Source organism: Galeopterus variegatus, unplaced genomic scaffold (genome assembly GCF_000696425.1).
Source record: "Galeopterus variegatus unplaced genomic scaffold, G_variegatus-3.0.2 Scaffold294, whole genome shotgun sequence".
NCBI lineage: Eukaryota > Metazoa > Chordata > Mammalia > Dermoptera > Cynocephalidae > Galeopterus > Galeopterus variegatus.
In genome coordinates this window covers 252,880-264,497 of record NW_007726405.1, presented here as the reverse complement: position 1 = coordinate 264,497, position 11,618 = coordinate 252,880, and the positions used below count along the sequence as shown (strand labels likewise).

The 11,618-nt window shown below is 43.1% G+C and overlaps 2 pseudogenes; one reads left to right on the top strand and one right to left on the bottom strand.

The window, feature by feature from the left end:
- Positions 1–4,784: 4,784 nt before the first annotated feature.
- LOC103586007 lies at positions 4,785–7,494 on the bottom strand (annotated as a pseudogene).
- Positions 7,495–7,602: 108 nt separating this feature from the next.
- Positions 7,603–8,985, top strand: LOC103586006 (annotated as a pseudogene).
- Positions 8,986–11,618: the final 2,633 nt, after the last annotated feature.

Here is an 11,618-nt window from a genome sequence, read left to right as displayed (position 1 = left end):
ATTGATGGAGCAATATACACAGTGTTAAAGTAAAAAAATAAAGAGAGAGATGAATTTCTAAGAAAATGTTTCATTTGGGAAAAACAAGATTGCCATCTAGGACATACACACAGACCCCGGTTGTCTCCATATGTCCAAAGAATAAAGAAAGGACTGGGAGTTTTATTAAAGTGAGAAATGTTATGTATTGTTTTGAAAGAAAGCAAAGTTTTTGGAGTTGCCAGGTATGGGTTGTTGAGCAACAGCCGTAGGTAAAATCAGTCTTACAGTCACGACAGGTCATTTCAGGAACTACCAGGTAAATCTAGTCTCAGGGTTACAGCAGGCTGATTCAGCAGCTGGGTTTGTAGAAAATTCTTCTTGGAGCAGGTGCTATGTGCCCCGAATGCTTTTTCCTCCTGGCCCCTTGACTCTAATTTACTTTGGATGTGACAGGAGTGACTCAACAGCACAGGGTCAGATATCAGTAAATGGTCAGATCTCTTCTTAATGGAGGTATGGGCGTAACTCCAGTGTGCTGATGGCGTGTGCAGTGACTCATTCATTAGCCGTCCCGTCTGACTCCTTCTGGCTGTGCTTCGTATACCTACGACAGCCGCTGCCTAGACTGAGCCATGTGACAGTGAACTGCTCTGACTCATGCCCAGCCTGCCAGGTTTTTCCTGGAAGTCACCAAGATTCCAGAGAGCAGACTTAATCACACACACACACACAAATGGTGTGATCTTAATCCTTCTAGAAAATGGGTGTTGGTTTGAGATTCCCTGAATTACAAAACCCAAGAGGCTTCATTGCACAAATCCTGCTCTGAGAACCCAGAAAAAAAAGATCTGAGGCCTTCCCCTTACCATTCCAACTGGCAGCTTCCAGAGGCCCTGAGCCCTGTTGTTGGTGCTTTTCATACTTACCAGGGTCAGGAATATTAACACTTTGACATCTACATGCAGGAGTCTCTTCTGTTTTTAAAGGGGTGGAAAAGAGCTTTAAAATTTTCTCTTCTCTCTGCTTGCTCTCTCATCTCCCTGACAAATTTCAGGATGTTATTCATTCCCTGCTTTAAGGAGGAGCGAAATATAAGAAGTGTCATATTTTGCAACAGTAACCGTTGTGAGGGTCCCTATGGGAGGAAGTAGAGGAGAAAAGGCTAGGTATTTTTGGCATGAGGTTTTCTGGTGGGCCCCCTGAGGAAGTAGAAATGCAACATTTGCAGACTGGTGACAAGGAGGGGCTGTGGCCTGTGATGAACAGAGTAAGAAAACCAGACCCATCACTGGAAACCTGAATGAATTCATCCCTTTGCTGATGTGCCAACCCCTCTGACCTTGATCCTGGAATTTCTTGGAACAGAGGGTACTGAGTAACGCATCAAGCCCCACTTACTAGTTATCAAGAGCCTACTTTGGGTTCAGAGCTCTTGTGACTCACTTTAAATCTATGGAGGACACTCACCTGTCAACACACACAGGTGTCAGAGGCCCTGACTTTAGGTGGTGCTCATCTCCATGGAGACCAATGATGACACAGGATGGTGTCTGTACTGGATTAAATTATGTCCCCACAAAACTCACTGAGGCTTAAATTGTCTTCTAAGTTTTATGTATTAGAAACTTAGCCCCACCGTGACTGTGAAGAGGGTGGGAAATCCTATTATGGTATGAAGGGTGGAGCCTTGAAGAGGTGATTGGATTGTAGGACCCTGCAGTAGTGAATGGATTAAAAATGGTGGTCAGGGGCATGGTTCTGAGGGCTTTAAAAGAAGAGGAGAGTCTGTCTCTCTCTCTGCTCTCTCTGCTTCCACCATCTTGCAATGTGAGACCCCTGGGTCACTGTCACCACCACCACATGGACTTTGGACTTGCCAGCCTCAGAAACTGTAAGCAATAAATTTCATTTTCTTATAAATTACCCAGTTCCGTGTATTCTGTTATAAGCAACACAAATGGACTAATACAGTGTGTCACACAGTGGAAGATGGTGATCAGAGAAGGTGATGGAGTTCCCAGGAAGTGGAAGCCCAGGCAAGAGAGGGAGTTTTAGAATTTAGGTTGTGGGGGGCCGGCCCGGTGGCGCACTGCTATAGTGCGCCGCTTGGGAAGCGCGGCGGCGCTCCCGCTGAGGGTTTGGATCCCACATACAGACCGGTTCCCACTCACTGGCTGAGCGAGGCGCGGGAGCATCACCAAGGGCTGCGATCCCGTTGCCGGTCCCGGTCCGGTACGGGGGCGACACTGAGGGTTGCGATCCGTTGCCGGACACGGAAAAAGACAAAAAGGAAAAAAAAAAAAAGAATTTAGGTTGTGGGTATGGGGAGGGGTAAATGGTGGGGGTGAAGGCAGGAAGAGAGGTGAACGGGTGGGTGAACAGCATGGGGAGAGGCAGAGAAGCAGGGCACACGTGACCTTGGCAAAGTACAGCTTCAAAGACTCACTGACGGAATAGCAAGGTCTTGTTGGGGAGCCGTGGAGACTGTGATCCAGGGCCAGGCCTGACTATGGGGGAACTGAACGGCAGGATGAGAAGTTTGACATGAGATGCAAGGGGCTCTGGAGCTAGACAGGACTATCTGGGAGTCCACACCACCACTTGTTAGCTGTGTGATTTGGGGCATGATCAGCTAGGTTTTGATCAGAGTGTGTGTGTGTTACATTACAGGGATGTGACCTTAGACAGTCACAGGAGTGAGTAACACAGTCTATGTAAGAGTGTTTTTCCTGTGTCTGGTCCTGAAGCCTGAAGTCCTCAGGGCAGAAGGTTGGGAAGAGAGGGTGAACAAGAAGTGGAAGAAGCAGGGAAGGGCTGGAATCTAAGGCTGAGCTGGAACCCCTCTCAGTCTCTCTCCATCTCCATGCCTCCAACTTACACGACTACTCGGGGTATCCTGCAGGAAAAGCTGGTCATGGAACTGAGCACATGCCTGGCTCAAGAGACAGGGAAACTGTGGCAGAAGATCTGGCAGGAGCTGGAGGAGCCTTGGGCTTGGCTGTGGTCCCCATCATCCAGGACGCCAGCAAAGCCACAAGTTGTGAGCTGCGACAATGCCTCACACCGTGCCTCAGCCTCCCAAGTGGAAAGGAATATAGCTGCCCTTCACTGCCACTTTCCAAATCTTGCATGCAAACGTCTCTCCCTCCCCATGCTAGCGCAGAACTACTCAAGGACGAGAATTCTAGGAAATGTAGCCACAGCTTAGCAAAGTTGCCACCGTACAAATCCACCACAGAGCAAGTCACTTAATCTGCTGGTCTCCTCATCTGTGATGTGGCAGTCATCACCTTCTGAACTGTGAGGACTGAGCGGTACCACACACGTAGAGCATCACCTGCCATCAGCCAGTATTGGCTTCTTCCTGCCACCCCCAACCTCCCTCCCGAGGGGACGAAGGGAGCCCTCTAGACTATGAGCATGAGGAATGTGTTTCAGAGGTCAACTGGTTGGAAAGTGGCAAATTAATGAAAGGGTATGAGCCGGATTCAGGTTTTGTAGGGCTGAAGTTTATGTGATATGTGGAGTCCTCTCTATAAAAGAATACACAACTAAGAATACAAAATTAGACCAAAACAGTGAGTATGTATTTAGAATGAGAAAATGACAGGTTACAAATTTTTAAACGCTGCCAAATACCACTAATGTCACAAAATCCAGAAAAATAAAACAGTATTTGTTTTAGTTAACTGCCTGACACACCTCTGTAATATTTGGCACCTGCATTTTTTACTGTTATCTTTGCCTCTAAATATGACAACCTTTTGTAATATTCTCTATAGAAATAGAAAGTTAATTCAGTCTTTCCTCTACCATAACTTATCAAAATTTGGTTTTTTAATTAATGACAGTTTAGAAAAGTTTCTTTTAACTTTACAATTAGTTGAGATGTATGTATGCTGTAAAACGGCAAATGTTGATCTATGTACCTATATTAATATATACATATATGTGAATATGAATAAATATTCATTATGTGAATATATATACATATATATTTAGTCTTTCCTTTAGAGTGATTAATCAAAATCTGTTTTTAATTATTGATAGTTTAGAAAAGTTTTTTATTTTTATTTTTTTAATTTTTAAATTTTATTTATTTATTTGTTTGTTTTTTAGAATAACGAAAAAATATTTTACTAAAACATAGATTTACAGAAGTTTCCAGACAAGCCATACAAAACGGTCACAAGCTTTTTTGAAGGGGGGAATCTACACTTGACAGCAAAGTCGCAATGTTATTATTAAGGGCTGTGATATTTGTTTAATATTCCCATTTTGGTTCAAATAATCAAGCTTATCCATCTACAGAGTCTAAATAAAGTTAAACTTGGCTAGAGAGCATATTCTAAAGAACTGGTTAGCTGCTTTTAACCAATGCAATTAGATCACCATGAAAAGGGGAAAAGGAAACATAAAATTAAAATAAAACTACCTCCCCCCTCAAAAAAATAAAATAAAATAAAAATACCCATACCCTTGCAGCTAACCTTGACAGCTACCTTCATTCACAGTGCTTTATATTTAAACCATGTTGGGGGAAATGAATAAAAGCAGAGAGAGGCCACTGCTTTTAAACGTTTCGCAACAATCCAGATGATACCTCTAGCCTCTGCTCATGCTTTACAATAGTGAATCAGGACAAGACATAGATTTACTAATGTACATTTAATCACCAAAGGACTGAACATGTCTGGGCTTTTATTCTGTAATGTTTCTAAGACTGTGTCCAATAAATGCAAACAAAAAAGGAAGAAGTCTTGGCAGAACAGAAGTGATGCACACTTGATGGTCAGATCGACTTAAATATTATTCCTGGCATATAGCCTAGTCCTCGCTCTGGCTGTTTCTATGGCTTGGGCTTTGTTGGTCTTCCATGCTCCACTATATCCTTTGCTAGTGGATCATCTGGACTGGGAGCACTTAACAAAGCCTGGATCGATAGCAGAACTGTGCGGATCTGCAGTGCTGGGGACCACTTATCTTTCAAAATCTAGACATATTCTTCCCAACTTGTCTACATTAGGATGATCAATTTCGGTCATGAAACGTACTTTAGGGGCTGCCATTGGGTATTCTTCTGGAACAAATAGTTCAAGTTTAAAAACCCTCCCTCAAAGGGGGAATCCTGGGGGCCAGCAATGACCACATGGAAATAACAGGCGTTGCTCTCATCTGGTTCCACTTTAATGCCAAGAACTGGTTCTGCCAGCAAACGCTGGGTTTCCTTGATGGTCCTGTGGGGCAGCCCAGTCGCCTTTCAGATCCCAAGCTCAGCCTCTCAGAAAAGTTAAAACTTCACAATTTGTCCTTGATTTATATCTACAAATACTTTAATATGTCAAATGTTGATATATATTATCTATACATATATAAGCTCTAAAATATCAAGATATTTCTCAGAAACCTCACAGCCTCCCCAATACCACCCTATGTGATATTTCATAGGGAAACTCAAAGAGGAAAGAGACAGAAGTCTTAACAATTGTGGTTAAAATCTCTTACTTTGCAGATTTCACAACTGCACATGACTATGTAAACACAGTGTCATGGGAATAGGCCCTGCTCATGAGGGCCACTGAGGTTTGGGCTTTCAGTAGGTTCACAGTAAATCTGCCTCCAAAGGGGAGAAACCGCTGGAGGGAACTCACCTAAGAGGTTATATGCCATAGTGGAGGTACCGGGCATGGTGATGTGCAGGGGTATTGTAAGACCCGTGCACTAGGCACAAATCCCACACCCGCCGGAGTGACTCGCTCCACAAAGACCATGAGACAAGAGTCCGCTGCAATCAAGCAAGAGGCGTTTATTTCTCATCAGCATGCTGGGTCGGTTTTTCATAAGCAGCCCCGATTTTACACTATCAAGGCTTTTTATACAGTTTTTCTTAGACAGACTCTCATAACAGGCTGAGTTGTCAATTAGCCGTGGTGCCTTAAGATTTATGGTTAGGCTTAACAGGCGGGCACTGCAAGCACCCCGATAAATGACGTTACATGTTTATCTTCCCTGGTCCAGCCAGGTGTCCAGAAGATAAGGGGGGGGGGCTGATTCAGTCCTTGGGACTGGCTATCTCCTGGAATATGTGCCTGGTTCTGCCTTGACTTCTGCCTGACCTCTTAAAAGCTGCTTTACTTAAAATACCTTTAAATATGTTTTCCCCATTTTTAGTAAGTGTTTACAGGAATAATTTGTGCAGGTTAAGCTAAAGTCATATTTCTCTGTTACTTTTCTGTTATAATTTGGGCAGGCTAAGGCTATATATGCAATAGTGCGGGTTAGAGTTACAATTTTTTTTTTTTTTTTTTTTGTCTTTTTCCGTGTCCAGCAATGGATAGCAACCCTCAGTGTCACCCCCGTACCGGACCGGGACCGGCAACAGGATCGCAACCCTCGGTGTTGCTCCCGAGCCTCGCTCAGCCAGTGAGCAGGAACCGGTCTGTATGTGGGATCCGAACCCTCGGCGGGGGCGCCGCCGCGCTTCCCAAGCGGCGCACTATCGCAGTGCGCCACCGGGCCGGCCCTAGAGTTACAATTTTTATAACAGTATAAATGGAAACATACAAAAAGCAGTGGATGCTAGACACCCTTCCCAGGAGATACCAATAGGATTGGTTTCCTGTTCTCTTCAGATTGAGATCTCAGTGGAAGTAAGAGACAGCTATCGATGACTTCAAGATTCTTCCAGTCAGGAAGGACAGGAACACGGAGATGCCAACCACTAAGAGCTGGCCTTTCTTTCCATGGCAAGATGCTTTAGGGCTGGGGATCAACTACAGTGGTCCCTCGCTATCCACAGGGGATTGATCGTTTTACAGAATCCCCCACAGATACCAAAATCCATGGATACTCAACCTCTTTTATGAAATGGCATAATATTTGCATATAATCTAAGCATATCTTCCTGTATACCCTAAGTCATCTCTAGATTACTTATAATACCTACTACAACATAAATGCTACGTAAATAGCTGTTGGACTGTATTGTTTTCTCATTTATATTTTTTATTGTTGTATTGTTATTTCTTCCCTTGAATATTTTCAGTCTGTGGTTGGTTGAATCTGAGCATGTGGAACCCGTGGATACAGAGGGCCAACTGTATTACAATTGGGCACTTGAGGTAACAGGGCCCATCCAAGGAGCCAACTGGGTGAGCTCCTCTTAGTACTCTGCCAAGGACTTCTGTAAGAGAAACAAAAACTCTCGGGCCGGCCCGGTGGCGCACTGGATAGTGCGCCGCTTGGGAAGCGCGGCGGCGCTCCCGTCCGAGGGTTCGGATCCCACATACAGACCGGCTCCAGCTCACTGGCTGAGCGAGGCGCGGGAGCAGCACCGAGGCTTGCGATCCCGTTGCCGGTCCCCGGTCCGGTACGGGGGCAACACTGAGGGTTACGATCCGTTGCCGGACACGGAAAAAAGACAAAAAAAAAAAAAAGAAAAAGAAACAAAAACTCTCTAAGATTTAGCAGAGAAGAGCTCTGGAAGGAGAGGGCAGGTGGCACCAGCGTCATGCCAGACAGTGGCAGTGAGGCCTCCTGGAGCCTCCCGGTGCCTCTGGCGCTGAGGTTCCAAGCACGTCCTCCATGGCCCTGCCAGCCTGCCTCCGAGAATGAACCAAAATGCCCAGCCTCAGAGAGGAGAGTGAAGAGAACAAGGAAGAGGAGGAGGAGGAAGGAGGAAGAAAAAGAAAAGAGTCTCCTTGTGGAAGGCAGGAGGGAAAAGAGAAAAGCAGAGAGGTTGACAAAGCAAGTCTCTTCCAAGAGAGCTGTTCACAATTGCACAAGGAAAGGGGCAGAAACTTTGTGAAATTGAAATGATATGTTTCTTTCTAAGTGAGAAGAAAACGGATGAACTTAGAAGTGTACACGAACTGCTTTACAACAGACCGGGCACAGTGTCCTCATTAAAGAAGAATGTGGGTCGGTTCAGTGGCTTTCTACTTGAAAAAGGAAGTACACAATAGAAAAAGGAGGAAATGTTGAAACAATTTAGAAATGCCATGTTAAAGAGCATCTGCAAACGGAACTAAGGCCACCAGTGGTGGTAAAGCAGGGAGGGGAAGGGGGGATAGCAAGAAATTGGTAAAGGGTTGCAAAAAATCATAACATTGTGTAATGATGAATATAGTAATTATCCTGATATGAGCATCACGCATAGCACACAGGTATTGATATTCAGCTCTGTACCCCACGGATATGTACAATCAATTATGTTTCAATTTTTTTTTAATAATAAAATTAACATTTTTAAAAGAGCATCTGCAAAGTTCTTGATTTGGAGAGATAGGTGTAAATAGTGAACTAGCAAAGAGGGCATTTGAATTTCTTAATGCATCCAAAGCCTTCTGGCAAACGAAAGCCAAAATCTTAAAAAAAAAAAAAAAAAATTCTAGTAAAGGCAGTAAAAAGGAACAGAACAGCTCTGGAATGGCAAGGAAGGCTAAGCAAACCAAGTGTCCTGAAATTCTGTTGGATGAATGTAGGAGTGCTCAAGATGAAAAGAAAAACAAGAAAGAATCTTCAGATGAAGACAGAAAGTGAAGAGGAGCCACTGAAAAAGACAACGAAAAGAGAAAGACGTAAACGGAAAGCTACTTCTGAAAGTAAAAAAGCTGTAAAAAGTGCTAATGGTAAGAAGGCAGATAGCAGCATCACCAAGAAAAATCAAAACAGTTCCAAGAAAGTGAATCTGAGGATAGTTCAGATGATGAATCTTTAATTTAAAAAATGAAGAAACCACCTACAGATGAAGAGTTAAAAGAAGCAGTAAAGAAATTATTGGCCAATGCCAACTTGGAGGAACTCACAATGAAGCAGATTTGCAAAAAGGTATATGAAAATGATCCTGCTTATGATTTAACTGAAAGAAAGGAGTTCATAAAAACAACCATTAAAGAGCTAATTTCTTCAGATAAAAGACAGAGACAGATGACTTGTTCCCATAGATTTGAAGTTCTGATTCATATCATTATACCAGAAAAGAGAGTGTATTTCTTTTTCTAAATTCTTCTTAAGCATTGCGTTGGTAGAACTTACTTCTGACCTTTTCATCTTGAGCATTATGTAAATATCTTTGCCTTTTAAATTGCATTTTATGCAGTTTTTAGTTTAAAATCCTGCATGACAGTAATTGTTTTTTGCTTTTACAGTTGTATTTTGTACATTTTGAATTTACATTTACATTTCGAATAAGGTCATAGATTCTTAACTGTTGTGTTTTTTAGTGCACTTAATATTAGCTTGCTTAAGACATACTTTTAATCAAGTAGAACAAAAACCATGATAACCAGCATTTGTACATGCAGAGACTACTGCAATATATATTATATGGAATATTTTGAATACACTTCTCTTCTGTTGGTGTGCAAATTCAGTGGCAGTGGGTTTATTATATTAAAAATACACAAGCTACAGCTGGCCAGATGACTAAATTGGAACTTTTCTCCTGCATGCGTATATATGCCAAATTGTTGGCATGACAAAAGTGACAGATGTTATTTTTGTATTTTTAAAAACCAGTTTGCTGTATATAAAGTATTTCTTTTTCTTTCGTACAGATCAATTTTTAAACTCACATAGGTAGGTATCTTTACAGTTGTAAATTATGAAATGCAGTGTTCAGCCAGAGGGCATGATGGAGCAGTGAAAGTCAGAATTTAGTGACCGAAGCACTGCAGAAACAGAGTTCTCCTGCTTTGTCTCGAAAGTGTCATCAATTTGTACTTTTAGAGTTAACTCTGCAAAAGTGTCTATAGGTACTTTTAATATTAAGGACAGACCCAAATCAACACATCAAGGCTTCAAAAACTTTGGGAAAGGGTGGGATTAAGTACAACCACAGTTGGCTTATAGTAGAAAAACTGATTTTTATTAACTGCTTTTGCCCATATGAAATGCTGATATTTACAGAAAACCTGGCCACCTTCATAATTCTGATAAAAATACCAGGTATAATGCCAGAAGATAATGTGTAGGCAATAGCAGATATCTCTGACAAAGTATTTCCCAAAACTGATAATACTTATCTTTAACATTAAAGAAATTTAACGTATAATCAAGGCTATTGGGTTTTAAATTTTGGCTAATCAGGATTCTAGGTGATCAACATATGGACCACTCCAGAATGAGACTCAGTTCATACTGTCTTTTAAATTGACTGTCTTGATCAGTTTATTAAATAATCTATCTGTGGATTTTAAAATAAAACATGCTCCTTATGACAGAATTAGGTATTCGATTGAGTGTTTAAAAATATCTTTGCATCATAGAACGGAAATACGTAAAAATAATATGTGGAATGTTAACAGGTATTTTCACAGGTTTGACTTGTTTCTTGATAAAGTTATTAAGACATTAAGTAGGAAAAGGCATACTTAATACAAATGAATGGAATAAGCAACTAAATGAAATCTAAGAATTGGCCTTTGATTTTAAATATTTAATTTGTTCTTATAAACCTTGTCAATAAAAATAATAAATCACACACACACACACACACACACACACACACACACACACACACACACACACAAAGAAGAGCTCTGGAAGGAGACTCTCCTGCCGGGGAGAAAGAAGTAACCTCAGGGTTTACCATCCTGAGTCAAGACCACAGCCTTCGGTGCAGCTGCCCAGGAAACTACCTCAGAGGAGATCACAAGCCCTCCCTGGCCTCAGCCGAGACAGAGATGCACACTGTCCTTTTCTTTCACAAGATTTCCCCCCCGGATAATAAAAGTAAAATATGCCCATTAGGGGAAAAAAAATAGAAAGGTATTTAAAAAAGAAAACTGTTACATACTCTCATAGCCTACTTCATATTAGTATTTTAGCATATTTCCCCCAGTCGTTTTCAATGCACCATTTTTGCAAGGATTCCAACCTATATCCTGCTTTTCCAGTTAACAGACAAACGCATCTCTATGTCTTGAAATACTCAGAACATAATTCTAATACCTGCTAGATACTTCATCACATAGTTTTACAAGAGTGGCTAATTTCAAAAGAGTTCAACAAAAAGGAAGTAAAATGCATGTTGCCAACCCGCCCAGCAGGCTGCCCTCTGGGCCCCTACGACCCTCTCCTTTAATTCTTGGTGTCCCCACACCCACTGCCGTCTTTGTCCCCTTCCTTCGTGCCGAGCTGTCTTTATGGCCCATTTCGGGAGAAGACAGGAGACCCAAATCCCTCTCCCAACAAGGCATCCAACTGGGAACAAGCAGGCGCAGGCTGGAGGCCTGTCCCCGCTGTCGGGGCCTAACCCACGACGGTGACGAAATGCGTGCGGGAAGCGTCTCCCTCCCCGCGGCTCTGTGCCTATTTCCCCAGCCCCACTCCTCCCTTCAACGGGGTCCTTTCTAAGTCCTAAACCCTTAAAACGCTTTTCAAAAGAGGGACAAAAGCTTAAAACGTAGTCCGGCGTCTATCAAGACAGCAAAAGTCTAAACTAACGGGACGAATGCGGGCATCAGAGTTGCGGGGGCGGCTTGGCTTTCGCGGGGTCCTTCCAGGAGGATCGCCAGCCCCCAGGAGGTGCGCGTCTGGCGGGGCTCGGGCCTCGGCCCCTCCCGGGTGCCGTGGGGGGGCCGGCCTGGGTGGGGTCCCGGCTGGGCCGGTCACAGAGGGGGCGGGGCCGCGCT